Genomic DNA, 19406 nt, shown 5'->3' on the forward strand with positions numbered 1-19406 from the left:
TCTCGTATAACTCATTTGAACATTTTCAAACACTAGTTCCTCGATTTAAATCTTTTTGTGCTTCAATGTGCTTGTATATTTCGTTAAGCATTTTCGTTTGCTTTTAACATTTTCTACGTTTCAGTCACAGTAAATTCAGTCTGTTTATTGTCTGTCAAGTATGACTAATACTACACATGTAATTAGCATTGATGGTATATTAGTCGTTATTTATGTAACTATCATTTCTTGAAAAAAGGAACTGAATATACTCATCGATAGTATTTTCGCATAATTAGAATCATTGTTTATTTATATCGCTTTAGAACTTTTAACTTATACATTCTGTATTTTAATGAATCTACTTTCTGCGTTCGATCTAACAACTCGATTCTCGTCGGCTTGATAAATCTCAATTTCTATCGAATTAAAAATAGTTCTTCTCTTTCACTGACATTATCTTATATAGAAAAAAGATGTAATTTATATAGAAAACATGTATACACGAAATAAGATTTACACGAAGGAAAAAGATAAGGTATTCGACTCGCATAAATAATCTTCACACGCCCATAAATATTTCAAAATTATTAAAAACTAGGAACCCGTATACTCCGCTACGGCTTTCGATTAACGGCAGTCGAAGGAAAACAGACTCGTCGGAGGATTCGTGTGCGAAAATGTGGGCAACATCGAAATTTATAGTATGCATAAATATCGTTCAATAAAAAGTCGTCTATCCGTGTCGGACGTGTCGCGAGGAGTCGGCGAATAACGAACGATTAACGCCGGTAAAAAATAAATGACCGGTGAATAATGCGGGGCAGAAGATAGAGCAGACTCTGGAATTCGAGAACAAGAAGAAGCTTCGATGGTGGGTGGGGGGCCTGGCAATAATATTTAAAAATAGAGGCGACCAGGCACCCAGAACGATGCTGAAGAGGAATAATAATAATAATCATCCTCTGAAATTAAGCCGAGCCTCGACTCGAAGCACCACCACCACCGGCAGGCAAGCCAAAGAGACAGAGAGTGTGAGAGATGCAGGAAAGTTCGGTCTGGCTGGCAAATTCGAAATGTTTCGCAACAGGTGTTGCGGAAATTTGGTACGTCCGCGACTGAAACTTAAGCCGTGCAATCGTGTAACACGGAGGGAAACACTTGTTGCCAACAAGTTCGAAATTTACCGCGGCTCCACAGCCGCGGAAAAACGTGAACGCGAACAGTTGCGGCGTCGCGCTTTTTCCGCGCGTTCGACAGCTGTTTGACAAGAACTACCGGATGCACTGCCACTGACTCGGACATTTTTTCCACCGCATCATCCAATTTTTTCTCTCTCTCACTCTCTATCTCTCTCTCTTTCTTCGTTGTTTTACGATGAAGTAAGGTGGAGCTTGCGGAAACTTTCTTGACAATATGGAAAGTACAAGGGAATATTGCGCGACTATGTAGAGTAGTAAAATAACAGTTCTATTTTAAACATTTTTATATACTTTTAGAATGTATCATGAACGTTCTGTATTTTGGATATTTCAAGCAATATAGGAAAACGTTATTGAAAACAGTTGTATTTTCTCTTTCTTTTCATGGGATATTTCACGATTAAAATTTTGATCGAATATTTAACGGTATATAAAGATGCTAAGACACGTTTCCTAAATACGCGAAAATTTTTATCCTACGAAAATTATTTCGTTTAATGAAGAAGAAAGATAAGAATTGTTACCATTAGAGATTTCCATTTCCTATATTTTTAAAGACTGTATGTTATGCGTTATTGTCGATTTACGTATTAAACATTTCAAGATAACGTTCAGCAACGTGTATTTGGCCACTCTTCGATGCTCAGTAATACTGAATACGTCAAAATTAGCGACTGCCGAACGGACACAATCGTTACTTTCACGCAAATTAAAGTGAAAGTGGAAAAACCGAATCGATCGAAGTTGGAACACGAATCGGTCTCCGACCGTTCCATCGCAACGTGGAAACGTGGCAACGAGTTTTTAAGGACAAAAACGAATGGTTTTCTCTGACCAGTTCCTCTGCGATTGTTATATCGATCGTTAATTGTGCAACGGTTCGCAGCGATCAGGCCATTGTAACGATCCACAATGAAAACGTTTCCGCGCGCCGAAAACGGCGTTGCCTTTCCCACAGAAATCGATCGCGCATAAAAACCGAACACCGATACCGATGAAATAATCACTTGGACGTTAATCCTAGCTATAACGCTTAGCAATAAAATCATTTACACCCAGCAACAGACCGTCCGCGCTCATTATAATCCATAGAAATCGCTTTCTCTCTTCGCGCCATCACTTTCGGCACTTGTTTTTTACTCGCTCCTCGGGTCACGTTTCTTGTAACAATCATTGTACGAACATGACTTTGTCGATCGTGAATTGCTTGTCTATACTTTGTAGCGCGTTTCCTTTGACCAAAATGAAAAGACGAATGTGACATGTATATAAAGCGTCTAAAGTATATAAAGATGGCGAAAGTAAGGAAAATCAGTGTTAATTACAGTTAATATATTCGTGATTGTACAGGAAGATGACTATGATGATTATTAATAGATTCCGGATGTTTATGCATTTACGAGAAATTTCGAGATATATACGATATGTATGAATGTTGAGTACATTGCAAATGTAGTAATAAATACATTGTTTTTATAAACGTTATATAGATTGAAAGGAGAACGTATAAGAAGATATGACATCAGAAGAAAAATGTTCCTGGGGAGTGTTGCTAAAATATCTGGGTAGAAACAGAAACACAAAGAATACGTGCGTGCGTCAGAGTGGCTGAATGACGACTACAAGTGTATACGTTCGAACATGTGCAGGGGTAACTATCCTTAGGGTTGGTCAGTGCATGATGAGGGTGGAATTTTAGAGAGGAACGAGCATAACGCGTAGAGCAGATTAATATCCTATTATATCGATCGTTATTTGTATCAATACCAGTAAAATTATATTGTAAAGGATACTTTATACAATTATACAAAATTCAAATAATACTGCTTCCAACACACGCAATTTTTCTATCAACAACTTGTTACGCGTTAAGAAATAAATAACACAACTTTATCAAGTAACGATTCCTTTCGAAGATGAATTTCCAAAATGTATCCTCATCTTTTATACATGACATTAAAGATATATTAGGTTTAAAAAGCAAATAAATCTCCGCAAAATTGAAACTGCAAGTTCCTCGAGTACACGAACTTAGCCCACCAAAACTTCGGTTCTTCAATTAACTCCTACTTCCTTCAACGAAACAACCGAGCGGCCAAGCCACCCAAAAAACCAAAACGAAGTGACCACTGAACGAGCTTATCGCGCCAAGGAAACATCGCATTCCTGAGCAACCTCATTAAAGTGGCATCAAACGTAATTGGCATCAAATTTTCGAGCTGGGCTACCACGACTCGCATCGCCGGTGTATATTAATTTCGTATCAACTGCTTCCCCGCCAACCTACCCTCCGTACACCCTATATTCCTTTCGAGATTCTAAAATACACCGCATAAAACTGCTGCGAATCGAACATGGAGGAAAACGTGGGAACATCACGGTGCGATAATTCGTTCCTTTATCTCCGGTTCGGAATTACGCAACGGCTAGTTGGAGCGCGGCGGTGGTCAGCGACGCGGTCTCGTGAAAACGTTCCTACCGGAAGTGCGTACTTTAATTAAACGTCGTTTCCTGTCTGTCATTAGCTCGGCCGTTTACGGAGCGGAGCGAGATTAGAGCTTCGTGTCGGCGGGCATTTCGGAGGCGGTTGCCGCCATCGCTTCTTCTCCTCTTCGACATCGTCATCGTCGTCGTCGTCGTTGTCGTCGTCGTCGTCGTCGTCGTGTTCGTACTGCGCGAAGAATCTCTGCGAGGACGTAGCGACGGTTATCTCGATGGTTGTTTATTTTTACAACGATGTGGGAATTACGTTAGCCGGTCTTTACGATGCTTAGTGTACCAAGCAAATTTCTGGCAAGCGGACGCTTGATGTTTCGCCAACTAAACGCCGGCGTACTTGGGATCTATTCATTCAGACTTGGCGTGATAGTATTTTCGTATCGCGCGCGGATATTGGAAATTCTACGGATCGTCGATACGTGTATCGCGTTGAGAAAATGACGTCGAAGGTTTGAAGGTTTCTTCGCGATGTAAATCGATATCCTATGTAAGTAGATAAGGTACTAAAGTTTTTCTCTATGAAAGGCAAACTTTGCTATTTTCGTGTTTCAAGGTGTGTTAGTATTTACGAAACTAGTGTTGGTTTGTTTGTAAGTGTCTATGGCAATATTTGTATTTGTTGAACCAGTATCGGTTTGTTTAGTTGCAAAAATAACGGTGTTCTTGGAATCAGCGTTGTGAGTAGCGATGTTTTGATTTCTCAGGTTTTTTTTTCGTACGTAACTGTTGTGATGTTTCGTGTGACGAGGCAGTTAAGATTGTTGAACAATTTTTCTAGGAAAATGGCTTATATTAAAAAGGGAGTAATTGTATAGATCGTGTGGCACTGTTGATTGATGGCACTAAAGCATTCGCGATCCTGAATTTTATGCTCTGCAGAATGCCATGGAGGGGAGTGCATGCGTACCATTGCTCTTCCACCTCCCCCTCCAATTACATGCACTCGGTAGTCATCTTGTTTCGTGCATTAAGAACCGAGAAAAAACGTGTTTATAATCTCCGTTTGAAACTATCGATTTCTTTATTACGGTCATATCTTATAACAGTTCGCGTGGTCTAATAGATTTCTCCGAGTGTTATTTATGAGTTTTTCTTTCGAAGGTAATGTAAAACTCGTGAGTTACTAATTTACGAAAGATAATAAGTTAATATATCTAATTCGAGAACTAAGATCAGATAATAATTAAATAAATTACGGTAAATATAAATGTTTAATTTATGCAAAGATAAATAACGAAGCAATTCTACCATAATAACGTATTTACCAATAAGATATTTTCAAAGAATAAAATGTCACATACCAGGTCAAAGAGGAAGATCTTCGTTTCCGAGTGGAAGGTAGAAATGTTGTTATTATCAGGAAGAACAATTTCCTGCTGAGCGAAGGTGGATCGATAGATCTGTGATTAGTCTTCTGGAATATGCACGAGATGGTAACTTTTTTGATGATTCCCCAGGCTGAATCACCAAATCACCCGTCCTTAATCGGAGTAAATCATCATTGACAATCTCTCGACTAATCTATCCGAGGTGTACCTTGTGCGATGTAATTCCTTTCGAGTTTACCCTTCGACTTGTTCACATTTAGTTCGTTGATCTCTTCCTCGACACGACTAATATAAACACGTACCGTTACCAGATACAACTGTCATTAAACACACTAGACGCGCGAGGCATCTAAAGTAGAAAGAAAAGGATCTCTATCATGACTCTTGGCGAATTACGTAGTTCTCGTCGATCGATAAACAACTTCTTATAATATCGTTACCGTTAAACTGTAAACAAACACGGAATTAATCTACAAGTTTCACTGCGTGTCCATTACATAACATTTACCATATTTATGTTTCGAGAAAATGTAGATATGATAACAGAAAAGGAACGAGCGAAACAATAATATACACTTCTTGTACATAAAGTCATCGAACTCCGTGGATCACGTTAAAATTTGGGAATAATAGTTTCGTCGCAGAAATCTTGGGCGATCAACGGCCAGAGATTCGAGAGAAAAGAGATTTTCCTTGACCGGCAAGTTTTATTCACTGTTCACTTCTATTTATAACACTCGAAGACACCAACTTTCTCCTTTGTGTCGATAGAAGACAGTACGTCACGAATTACGACGTTAAATTCGACGCGTAAGATGAGAATTCAACTTCGCGAGAAAGATCGAATTCGAGACTGGTCCGATGATCCTTGCCGTTCGTCAACGCGGCTCCACGGATTATTCGTCGTTTCCATGTTCGAAGACTTTCGCCCACGAGTCGAGCATGCTTTTATATTTAGAAGGGAAGTAGGATCTGCGTGTCTAGATGACACCGACTGAAAGGCGCAACGTCATATGGGGTAAAGACATTGGCCTAGGTCAGGATCACCACGTGATGACTACGATGACGTAGATCGATTCCGGTTCAGGGCCGAGCAGACCTGGTATTATGGTCGACGTTCCGGTTTTTAAGGATCTCGTCGTACGCCTGTTCTACAGCCAGTGCGTTCTATTCACTTGTCACTCGATTTCTACGAGTTTCGTTTAAACACCGTCCGATCAACCGGGACAACATCGTCGTTTAATTTTCATAGACATACGATACTCCCGATTGTGGTCAGCGAAGACCACTAATTCGCGATGTTACAAAGAGAAACAATTCCGTAGGTAATCGTCGTCCGCGATGTCGATTCGAGAACACCGCGGCAAAGTCGACTCGAAGATCGTTCGAAGCGATCCTGTTGTCTGAGCTCGGAAAGCTGACGTTGGTGGGTGCTCGGCAAAATGCAGCTGCAGGATCGGGTGAAAAGGCGCGCGCGATATCCTGGTTCGCGATACGGCGCTGAACTCACGTGGCGATGTGGTCCGAGCCCTCGTCGACGGTGACCACTTCCTCGAGGTTTCGGCCAATCAGCGGTGAGCCAGGATACCCCGAGAGAGACGATCGTGGCGGCTCGTTGGCGTTCGGTCGCGCTCGGTAGCGGTTCGTCTTCGTTCCGCTCACGTGTGCCGCGTGGTCGACGATGTACGATCCGTGACTACTTTTCGGACGTGTTCGTTCCTCTCTGTAGACGACTACTACCAGCAGCGTTGTTTCCTGGTCCGCGGGGCCATACGCGATCCACGGCTGGCCAGTCCTGTCGACGCGACGATACCTCGAAAGCCGGCAGGACCGCGTGGACACCACCGGGTCCAGGACCAACCGTGTCGTGTCCTGGTACACACACCGCTTCCTGCTTTCCGCGCGTGAAAGCACGCGCTGCTTCGCATCGAGCGTGCGCCTCGTCCAGCGTCCGACACGATACTACCTCTCTCCCCTTCCTCTCTTTCTTTCTCACTCTCCCTACGCCCCCTCCACGAACTCCGCTAGCTCTGTCTCCCTCTGGCCGCGATTTCTGTTCGAGTAGGGACGTCGTGGGGAGAGGCTGGTAGCCGCTCATTAAACAAACGCCTCGATGACGTCAGGAAGTATCGCGGGACCATCGAAAATCAATCGTCGCGGCTGGGAAACACCATCGCAAGTTATCGATCGATTCCTCGATCGTTCGCTACGTCACTGGTTTTTCATTGTACGTACGGTCTAACTCTTTCTACTTGCCGCTTAGTTGCAAGAACGTGGTCCGGTTCGAAGGTCTGTTTCTACTGCCGTCGCTGCACACGCGTCGGATAGTAGGTATACGGTAGATTTGAGGAACGCGCGCGCGTCGGTCGCGCTCAACATCCGGTGATCGCTTAATTGGAAACTTTTCTGCTAATCCTTTGCCGCGTATTTTTAGAACAAACTGCGCGCAACCAGACCAACTTTCCGTCGACGGATTTACTCCGATTAATTGGTCGCTCTTCGAACGCGATTCTGCTTTCAGACTTCAAATGTTCCGAGAATGAACATTTGACGGCAGGTGGAGAGGTAGGATTTTGATGTGTGATTTCTATTTCAAACATGGTGTCCCGAAAGTGAATATAATTTTGCAAAGTCTCTTAATAGTTACGATTTGAATAATTAACGTCTTTCATTCGTGAATTATTTAATCACGTTGCTCCATCCACGGCTGTTGCGCTAATATTAACTTACGAGTAATAGCAAAAAGAATTTATTTCGATAAAATGTATAAATAAAATATGTTTGACATATAACCGCTACGCAAGAAATACAGATACAACACAGAAACAAAATTTTAAGAAAAACATGGAATGTTACTGATGTATGAGAACAGCTATCGACGACTTAGCATTAAAAACAGCGATGAAACAATGAAAACAGGCAAAGGCGGCTCCACTATCAAAAATTCAAAAACGAGAAACACAGATTTCATAGTCATAAGTGACATGATACTGCGTAGATTCATTAGCAAGTAGGGGGGAATTTTAACAGCTTATAAAACGTTACGTCACATTAAACGCAGACAGGTTGTCCTCCGTTTTCAGACGGTAAACCTTCGTGTGCGCATGGTGCACAGTGTGATCTCTATATTTATACTGGTCGGGGCAGCAAAGCTCGGTAGCGTTCATTAAACAAACATCTCGATGACATCAGAAAGCATCGGTAGATCATCAAAAATCGCTCGATGCCATTAGCAGCGGTTACTGATCACTCGATCTTTCCTACGAACTCGTAGTTTGGTCGATTTATCGTGATTTGTCGATCAAACCGTCGTAATCCAGGTCGAATTATGTCTGTTTGCTCGAGTTTTGAGAACCATCGCTATTTGTTTTAGTTAGTTTCTCGTTTTTCTGATCGTCCACTTACAAAATATAATCGCTTTAGGTTTATTTTTGATTATTTATTATTTATTTTAGAAACGTAAAAATCAATGTCAACCAGATGTAACTATTCCGCAGAGACGAAGAATCAGAGTGGTCGAAATTGTTGTATGCTCGAAGAATTTATGAGAAAATTGTAAAGGATACAGACATATAGAAAACCAAATTGATAGTTGAATATTCGTGGAGCTTTCAAGAGAATGGAAATCTAATTCTCGGATAAAAATTTCGTCTTTTTTAATTATAAATGAATTTTAATAAAATGTAATGTGTTCCAAAAATGTTTCACGTAGTGTATGTGTTACTAAGTGAAACTTGTATCCACTATATTTCTACTATTATTAGTCTAACGCTATATCGATAGCTTTTATGCTTGAAACTTTGCATTCATGACACACTCTTTAAAAACCTGAAATTCTGTGAAATAAAAATTACAAGGAAATTAATACCGAGAAAGCCAAGTTAATAGTACACTCGACAACCTAAAACATTAAATTTTTTAATTTGCATTTTCCACGTAATATTGGATAATTTTCAGTCTGTTACATTACGCCATGTTGCCATACTCCTTAATTTAAAGTTCGCACAGGTATTAAAGCAGTTCATTGACACAAATTCCGAAGAGTTTTTATTGCCACCGTTGCGACACGGCAGCGTTATAATCCTTTCTTTTCTTATTTTTCCTTGCGATCAAATCATGGTCTTATGATCAATGACAGCCTACGCGAAGGTTGGCAATTGCTAATTAAACAAACTTTCCGATGACGTCAAAAGGAATCACGAAATCATCAAAAATCTCTATGTCTGTTCAGCAATCGACATCTATGCTTCCTGCATCTTATAAGTTTTCCAATGATCGTACGTATCTCAATTAACGATCCGATAATTACTATTGAATAGTTAATGAATCCATGATTGCTTTAATGACTTCGGTTAAAACATTTGCAATTCTAAATATTTTTAAAAGAACAGATATGCATGAAAGGAAAAGTAGGATAGGAATACGATAATAAAATGCAATTCGATCAAAACGAGTTATAGGAAATAATTTTGTCTCGGGATAAGATTAACTTATGAATTTAAGAATAACGCAAATAATTACTGTTAAGATTGGATTAAACAACAGTGCGATATCAATTTTTTATGCTAGATAATGCGATTACTTTCTTATGTTAAGTAGTAGGTATAATTGTGTTTTTATAATAAATACTACAATTTATAGCAATAGATTAGTAGCAAAAAATGATAAAAACTTTCCTGTTAATCTTATTATCCATACACGATGAGGATAATTTATACATATCGAATAAATTATTATCACTGGACTTACACCATGACGAAGACACACGTTAACGAGTAATTTCAATATATCAACGTCACTTACAAAATCAATTTGCAAAACAAGCGGAAATACAAAAAATAAAACAGTACAAATGCATATTTAAAGATAATCAGCAAGATCTGAAAATTCATCGAAGCTTTGTTTATACGCATTTACGGGATTTCATCTAGCAAGTTCAAGTTCTAGGTCAACAACTCTTCGCTTTTCGAATGTAAGATAATACGTAATCGCATCAAGTATCGATAAATCCTTGAAAAGATGCATCGATCGATGCTCGTATTTTCACCAGTATCGTCGCTTCATCGAAAATCATGTAGTTTGTTTTTTTTTCATGTAAATAATGGCTGCCACGACCGCCACGCAATCGCTGCTCGCAGTCTCCTCGATTTCTGGCCGAGCGAAGAGAACGCGGAGGAGAGGCTGCTAGCATTCATTAAACAAACGCCTCGATGACGTCAAGAATAACCGCGCTCCCCTTGAAAAGTACTCACGTAATTCACGCCTGGGAATATTATTGATTCTCGACGCATCCGCGTATCGTCCGAGTTACTGGAGCAGAGATACGTCTTTAAGAAGGCTTTTTAGACCGAATCGAGAATCGTGGTTGACTTTGATATTAAATATATTCAGAACGTGAATTAAATTATGTAATTGATTTCAATTTGAAGATTCACGGAATTGAGAAGGCTTTGCAGATTATGAAAACTCTTGATCTTCGTAGATTTAAAGCTGTCTAATTAATTAAGTCGCGCGAATGCCAACTTGATAAATTCTGTCAAAAATATTCGTCTGTTTTCTGAATAATTAAATACCAATTGCATAAGCTCGCTGTAAAATGAAGAAAATTTCAGAAAATAGAATTGATCACTAACTTTTGAATAACTTAACTATGGACTCCTTGGAACACGCAAAGGGAACCACTAATACTCTCTCTTTCCCTTTTTCTCTCTTCTAATAAAATGAAAAAGGAACAATCTGAAAGTTGAAATCGAAATTCCAAGTAACCAACCGACACGACGAACATTGGTCGCGACACGAAGAAGCACGAAACGCGTTGATCCATGGGACCACAAACGAACGATGCTTTTGGCCAGTGTAATTTGGCACGAGTGAAAATTCAATTGCAATTTCTACCGCGAGATCAGCGGGACGATTCCGCGTATAAGACGGATATACGGGATGAGATGGGGCCGTGGGTGGTCCGTTCGGTACGTCCTAAGCTACTTGGAAATGGATTTCGCCGCGTCGGTAGACGCGGCGTCCAACTGCTATTTAAAGATGAAGCGTACGACTCACGCGCGCACTAGCCCCTTCCTTTTTTTCGACGACGCCCCGCGGCCGCACTCTCTTTCCCTGTTACAGCACGTGACTCCGTCAGTGGAAAACGCCGTGAGTGCAAAGACACCTTTCACGCGATACCATCGACAATAATCGCCAGGGCGAAAGGTCCCGACACCTAATGCGCGCGCGCGACTGCCAGCACGCTTTCGTACCGATGTGTTGTAACGAGACTCGCAATAACGGTTGTTAATTATTTCCTGTGAGCAGGAGAGGAGTGGACGAAACTCGAGAGCTGGACACGAGTACTTTGATCGAGGAGTTGAAATGGTAAACGATGTAAATGCTAGAAAAATAAAAGATTCTTTTCAGTTTCTTTCTTTCCTTTTTCCTTTGGTGCGGAAGAATGCAAATTCTACGTGGAGCATGGTGGAGAAAATTATAGATGGTAAAATAATTAATAATAATATCATTTAGGTAATGTGTATAATTATTGATTATAATCGATTTTATAAGTGAAAAGTCAACTGTGGTTAAAAAAGGTGGATGTATATAATGAAAGAGAAAGGAATAGAAATTTTCTTACCGTGTAAATTTCAATTCTAGTTTCTTTTTTAGAGAAAATACAAAAGTATTTCGAACGAAGATACAAGGTATCTCTTCAATTATTGATGTTACAAAGATCCAATCTAAATTTCGAGGATTACGCTAGTTTCATAAATAAAAACGTGCTTTAATACCACCATTCGTAGTTACTCAAAAGTAAATCGAACCAAAGTTGAGTGCCTGTTAGATAACCTTCTGGAAAGTTATTCATAGAAATTTAATAAACGTCGTAAAACTCATAGCTAGCTGCTCTGTTTCATTAGTTATATTTGCGTATATTCTGTGTAGATCAAAGTTTCTATAACTAGATCTTCGCTGCTCTTATTCGTTTGCGCCTTATTTGTTACTTCCTATCTTTGTACTTTGATATTAACTTTCAAATCGATGTCAGCATTAACCTTTGATCAAAATATCTGATTCTTTATTACATTCGAAACAATACTTAATATTTTTACTCATAATGGACAGCTACGATATCTTTTATCGCTTAATTTAGCTGCTATTGTAAATTGCTGCTATTAAAATGGCATTAACACGACTAGAGGTAAACAGGATAATGATTTGCTTTTACAATGAAAAACATGTAAACTATTAGATCGTGCGAAAAGTTTCTTTCGCTTTATAAGGAAATAATGGATGCATAACTTTTTCCGTTTTATATTATTTTATCGAATTACGTATGATCCATTTTGTTCTATCAAACTAAAGATCACAACGTTCGACAGATTAGGTTTCATGTTTGTATAAAGATGCGTTGTTGTAAAAGACGGGTCTGTAAAAGAAAGATACTTTTCGGACAGCCTAACAAGTGTCTGCTAAATATCTTTTATTTATATTAAATTAGAACTGTAGGTAATTGAAGCTTGAGAAATATATCTTTATTAAATGAGTGAGAGCAGGTCGTTTATTTCTTGAGAATTGAACATCGATTGCCAACTTATGTAATTAAATTAAGAAATTAACAAAAAATGGAATTGATCTTCTGAGACTCGTTTAACCTAGAAATACCGAACTTAATGAAACGTTCGTTCGGACGATCGAATCACCGGAGAACACCAAAGAAAATCGATTGCTCTCCGATCCACGGATGGTCCGGTATTTTTCGAGAGATCAAAGCCGCGATGGCATGCGCGGGATTAAATTACGCGGCCGTTTACACGCCGGTGTTCACCGTCAGAAATTTCCCCGAGCGACAAGTGAGCCACGAACGAGTGAGCTATGCGCGATTCTCGCCTACGACTCGTCGTTTCATCGTCGGCTATCGCGCGAGTTATTACCATTCCCGTAGACGAGCCACGGCAATGGCTGACCGCGTAATTATTTTAAATAAATTGGACGGCCGTGGCCAGGCAAAAGTGGTCGATTAATTAAAGTCGAAGCGCGAAACATTTGTTGCTCGAAATATCCGCCGCGTCCTAGATACCTAAAGCGAGCGCTCGCGAGCTCGAGCTCGCCATCAGGTATCACGGGAGTAATTATTTTGAATAAATGGTGGTCGGCCTCCTACGCGGTCGAGCAAAAGTCGTCGCGGCGTTAACGTCGAAACGCGAAACATTTCAGAACCGAAATAACCAACCCGTCCACGTCACGTACAGGCTGCGTCTGTACGCTCTAACTTCTCATTGTTTTTCTTAGATCGCAAGGTCGAACGAGCCGTGAGCATCGGACTCGCGAAACCAAGGATTTGTCGAAGATCTCGTGTCCTTTCCAAATCGAACGCTCTCGCGTCTAGTGGATGTTTCTTCAATCGATACTCTTTGGTTCGAACGTTTCTTGAAAAATTGACAATGACGATCGATCATTGTGACTACAAAAATTTGATACCTTGAAATTGAAATGTAGCACCTGATAAAAAAAAAAAGAACACCTCGTTGAAAACTAAGGTTGTGTGCAAAAATACTTTCTTTTAGCCAGTGTATATTATAATTAGGTACATACGTATTTATAGTTCTAATGATAATAACGAAGAATTATTCAACATTCCAAAATCAAACAATCAACCATCAAAGCCTATCATTATACGTTTTTACACAAGCAAGAAGTCTCACTCGTAATTGTCAAGCAAACTTGTAAGAGGTAGGTATCTCTCGAGGATCCTGAGAAGCAGGCGGGTCAAAGGGTTAAGAAGGGGGATTAACGATGGTCATTAACTCGGCGAAGGGTTAAAAAAAGGGCAAAATCAAGGCAGTAAAAAAAGGAAAACGAAGAGACCGGAGAAGAGCTCGAGGGAAGAAAGATCGTGGAAGGGTGGAGGCTGTTTCGCGAACGAGTAATTTGATCGAACGGGGCGAATTAGCGACAGAGCTTTCGCTCGTCTAAGGAGAGCACGTAGGAGGAGATACCCTCATGCTATAAACGTTCAGTTCAGAATTAGCGTGGCCAGCACATGCTAAACATTCAATAAAGCGCGCTCGAAAGCCGTCCGGAATAATCGTAATCATAAATAATCGGGCCTAAATATACGTCGAGGCACAGTAATGCCCGTGAAGCTTCGCTCGCGTACCAACTGCTGTCCGCGGACCGTTAACGCGAGCGGAAATCGGTTCGCCGAGTTCCATCGGTCGATCGCCGCCGTTTTTTCATCGTCGTTTGTCTACGCCACGCGGCATTGTAAAAAGCTAAATAGCGGGCTGGGACAGTCGCGTAATGAATCGGTAATATTGGGCCCCGCGAGCCGTAGCACGCAGGAAATGACGAGGCGATCGTGACGGAAAGTCGTTTTGAAAACGAAGACGCAGGCTCGCGTGCAAACGCGACAGAAATTAGATTACACGCATCCTCTTTTCTTACGCTTTTTTGTCTTCGCTTTCGCGAATAGTGCGCACGCGTTTTTCTTCCTTTTTTCCCTTCTTTTTCTTCTTTTTTTTCTCCCTCTCTCTTTCTCTTTGGCTCCCGCAGAGGATGTTGCGCTAACGCGACCCAGGAACGCAGTTTCTTGTCCGTGTGTGCTCGAGATTGTTAGGTACTCGGACGATTTATTAGGTTCGGTATTATTTTTTTAATAATAGGAATTTGAGAATGTTTCGGGGTGAGAGGAGTCAAGGTTGGTGGAAATTTAATGGGACGGAAGATGTAAAAGTAGATTGTTCTTGCGCGCTTCGAAATTTCTCACTGGTACGGTTTCTTTTTAAATCGTCGATTAAACAAGTACGGAAATAAAATTCCAACGAAAATAGATAGGTTAAAAGAGGAATTAATATTCGTATAACAGTACGGCAGTAGAGTATTCAGAAGATGTAAAAAATGTTTCTAGGAGACAGTATTCATATCGTACTCCATAAGCCAAGCATGCAAGTAAAGCGCCAATAAATCAAAACCAAGATCCATTGAAACAATAAATTATATTTCCAATAGTCTCTTCGTCAACTTGTTTTCCCTGTTCCCTTAACCTCTTAGCACCTCGTCTAATGTACACACGTTATAATTACATACCATACATACCACATATTTGCTTTATATTAAGCGATTTGTAATGTTGATTAGCTGCTAACTACTTTGCCATATTCATAATAACTCTGCATATTGCTTCTGAGAAATTATGCAAATATCTGTTGAACCATATTTGTTAGAAATCGTTATTTCGTATACCTAGCATCAACTTTTCTTTGCATAAGAGATTAATACACGTAGTATCCTAAATAAAAGAAAACCCCTCTAAATCTTAGTTCCTTCTTACCAAAAACCAAGCTATTCACGTACTAAACTGAAAGAGAATACATCAATCTTATTGGACGATATCGCGAATGAAAAGGCTCGTCACGCGTGATCGAAGCAAAGTCGTTCAGAGTGAGGCATCGGCGCTGTCGAAGAGGCAGCCTTGACGCTTCGTCATATGTTTAACTAAGCGTGCCCGCGATCGTCATTAGTACGCAATAATGGTTAATGGTTAGGTTTAGCATGTTCATCTCGGTGCAACGCGAGGCTGATGCTCGTTGCGCACAAACGGACATATGGTCGGCTGGCTCGGCCGATTAGACACATTTGCATCACAATGCCGAAGTCTGCCCACCGCGGCTCGGGGCTCGCTCTCTTTCTCTTTGTCTCTCGCTCCTTCCACCTCTCCCTTGTTGCTTTATTACGTGCTCGTACAGGGTGTAGCCTGTGCCAGCATAATGGCACTTAGCCGACAGTGCAAGAGCGAAAAAGAGACACGCACAGAGAGGAAACGGGAGAACGAGAGTGCCGGCCGAGGAAAAAAGAGTGTTGCAGCTTTCGGTTAGCACGGCAGCCCGTTTGTTTACGCCGACCCTTTAAATCTTGTTCACCGGATCCGTGAACCAAGTGCACTCCAAGAGGCCTTGCCGTCGACGATGTCCTGCGGGTAGCGGGATCCATGGACAGGGAACGGAAGTGGATGCGTTCGACTACGAAATTATGCCTAATGACGAGAATCAAACGTTTCCAAAACGGTTGACGAGGAAATTTTGCTTTCTGATCTAAGATGACTGTCTGGAAACGTATGTAACGATGTTTCAGTCTCGACAAAAGTCAACGTTAATGTTGTCAGAAGCGGGTGTTTAAAAACACGAAGCCTGAAATTTATTATTTCGTGTTAAAATATCGAGATATTTTCTAAAGAGTTCCATAAATTTTGAAATATTAGATCAGCGATAGGGTACGAACAATGGAGAAGCAAGACACTAGGAAAGATCATTGAAACGATGAATCAATCTATAATCTCTTACGATGAATGGTTTAAGAATAACCGACAATAGAGTGATTAATGCTATGTACTATTTTGCAAGACGTCTTAATAGCTTGAAAAATGACGATAAATTATTGTATGCAAATCGGAAGAACTGGATGAAGATATCGCGTTAAAAAGCAATTAAGAAGCGTTTAGTAAAAAGGAGATACGTTTAGTAAACAGATATATTCGGTAATAAATGTTTCACAGAATATTGCACTACGATACATCTCTTTGTAAATATACTATAAGCCACTTAAATATAGCTTTCTCCTGAAAGTAGTTTGTACGTTCACTGTACGTTTATCATCTGCACGAAAATAAAAGAAGAACAACATGAAAGTATCATATTTTAAAAATAAAAATTCACTAAACAGATCTCAGCTTTGAAAATTCTTATTTTTATCAAAAGATATTTTCTCTTGGTCCCGAAAATTATATCTTACGCCAACAAATATTGTAACAAAGTTTCCATTTCCTCCATGGAAAGCTGAGTAAAAAGCTTATACTCTCGTGATAATAAAATTCTCCTGACATAATTATCTCAGGAAGGATTCCTTAATTTTTTCGGAAATTAAATATCACGGTTAGTAGCAGGGCACATTAAATGATACATATCAAAATTATACACAGGATGCCCTATTATTATATAACCGTCACATACATATAGTACATACGAAATCACCCCAGTGTTTATTTCCTCATACAGGAAGCTATAAATCGTAATTCTTTTCTCAGACTTTAATTTTCTACATGAAAAAATCGATATTCCGTTAGAAAACGTAGCAACATATAAAATAATCGATAGGAATCGCAACATAGTTGCGATACGGAAAAAAGCTTATGTATGTAGTAATCTCTGTATCGCGAATGCTAGACATGTTAAGAACGGAGCAACCAGCAATTATCTCGAAGTTACCCGTGGTCTCCGAGGTGGTATCGCATTAATATTTCAATTAAACATTTCAACGATCTCGATTTCTACCAGTCGAACCATTCGCTGGTCAAACCATTAGAATGGAATTCCGCGACGAGCGGCCTACGAAACGTCGTTTTTCGAAATTACACATCCGGTCACGCTATCCTCGCTCTGAATCGTTGAACATTATCCAACGCGTGTCCGCGTTGCGTCAATGACTTTATCGCTCGGTTAAAGATCCTTGTAATTACGTAAGAAACTGCACGCGACTTAATTAATAAAACCTCTTCCCTTCGCTTCTTTTTCCGTAGTTTAGTCGAGTCGAACGTATACGAGACGCGGAGAAAAATATCGTAAGAGATGGAATAGGAAACGAGAAGCTGCGTCTGGGCGCGTTTTAATCGCGCGACTGGAACGCCTGTGATCTGTGCCTTGCGCGAACACAACGAATTATGTAAGCAGCTTGCGTTCCTTTAAAGATTTATGACTGAATGGAAGGATCAGCGTGAATTATTAGCCTCGAATACAAAGAAGATTGTGCTGCACCGTGCTATGGAAGCGTTTCAGAGAATGCCAAGGTGTGGGTAAATTTGTTACTCTTAAATAATGTTTACTCTAGAGAGTCTGGTTATTTGATTTGTTCTCAGCTACTTTCAAAAATTGTCGTCTCTCGCGTGATCGTAGAAGCGTATCGAATATCGCGAATATCAAGGGTTTACTCTAGTACTTCGTTTTAATTAGCTATTAATTACTATCGTTTACGTAAATACCTGTTAACAATATGTGTAACCTGCCATTTTGTAATACGTCCGTCATGCAGATGACATAAATTATGATTCCAGTATATCAAAGCAAGTCATGTTCATAATGCAATTTGCGTTTAATATGCGTTTTAATATTTGAAACGGTATAACAATCAACGTCTTCGTATCGCGACAGATGGTGAAGTAACTAAACAATTTGCTATATAATTGACCTACTTATAAAATATCATTTGTTTCATTATCAAACTTGTTAATATATCGCGCAAGAATGTTTATTAACGTCTCTAATTCGTGGCTTGACAATTTCCCTAGTAACGTTAATTCAACGACTGCGTAAAACAGCCCAGTTCAATGATAACCGTAACAACGAAAGGGTTCCATTATTCTCTAACGAACAAACAAAACGTTTTACATGACGCTTAACCAGAAACACGAATTAACAAGAACCAAACGCTGTGATATCCCCGCTCGTTTCACGGACTTACTCTTTTCTGCTATGTCGTCCTCGCATCGATCACGCCGCCCTATAAAAGTGACGACGAACGTTCCGTTTCCACCCCTGTTGGATCGTGGCGGGCGAAGAGAAGCAGAGGGTCGCCGGCAGACCGATAGGTCTACGGACTAACCTCGAGTTAGAAATTAATTAGAAAAGTGCGGAGAGACGGCCTGGATACGAGACTGGAACGGTGGAGAGCGGCGCGAGGGGTAGGGGCAGGCAATCAACGAGCAGATGAATTAATGGCCATGCCAACTACCCCTCCGAGATGCCGTAAGAAGAAGGGCGCCCTCTAAATGCGCCGTTGCGCGGCCAACGCCAAGTAGATTCTTATAACTACTATCGACGTTCCAACCCCCGCCATTTCACCCCCTCGCCGTGAGAACGGTGCCGTCCACATAGCCGGCTTCGCTCTTCGATCACCAGTAACATTTCCGAATCTATCGGCCGATTTTCCACTTGGGACTTCCGTCTCGCTGGAGAAAAACAATGAACATATTGTCGACTACCACGATTGTTCCTGCTCGTCCAACAGGGGTTAAGACTGTCCCGAAGATTAGAGTGCGCGTCTAAGATGAGGGTGACGTCGGTCTTTTTAAATAGGTACACGCATCGTGGAACTTTTTGTTCGACTTTTAGTTTCCAGTTTGTATCGTAAAATTTACTTTTTTCGTTCTTTTTTTCTCCGTAGTTTGTAAAACTGGTTTTAACGCAGAATGATCGAATCGTTATTTCGTTCGATCGATAGTTTTATGAGTACAACCGGAAGGATAAGATCTATGCAAAGAGTTGTTTCATCTGCTAAATATTATAACGGTACTGTATGCACTCTGGATATTTTGTATATTAGCACATTTTACGTACTTTTGTATCTTTTAATTTTCCAT

The 19406-nt window shown here is 40.4% G+C and overlaps 1 protein-coding gene across 9 annotated transcripts in view; it reads right to left on the reverse strand.

Annotated features, from left to right (window-relative positions):
- LOC126917450 (zinc finger homeobox protein 3) overlaps positions 1–19406 on the reverse strand; it is a 456710-nt gene that overhangs the window by 344394 nt on the left and 92910 nt on the right. For 3 of the 9 annotated variants that reach the window (XM_050724300.1, XM_050724305.1, XM_050724295.1), the window contains exon 1: positions 4982–6991. The exons of 4 other annotated variants lie outside the window; for them this stretch is intronic. The gene's annotated coding sequence lies outside the window, so the exon portion shown is untranslated. Of the gene's footprint in view, positions 1–4981; positions 6992–19406 lie in introns of those variants that run through there. 2 more of the 9 variants (XM_050724306.1, XM_050724308.1) reach the window with 1 other exon arrangement.

This window comes from Bombus affinis, chromosome 6, assembly GCF_024516045.1.
Source record: "Bombus affinis isolate iyBomAffi1 chromosome 6, iyBomAffi1.2, whole genome shotgun sequence".
Classification (NCBI taxonomy): domain Eukaryota; kingdom Metazoa; phylum Arthropoda; class Insecta; order Hymenoptera; family Apidae; genus Bombus; species Bombus affinis.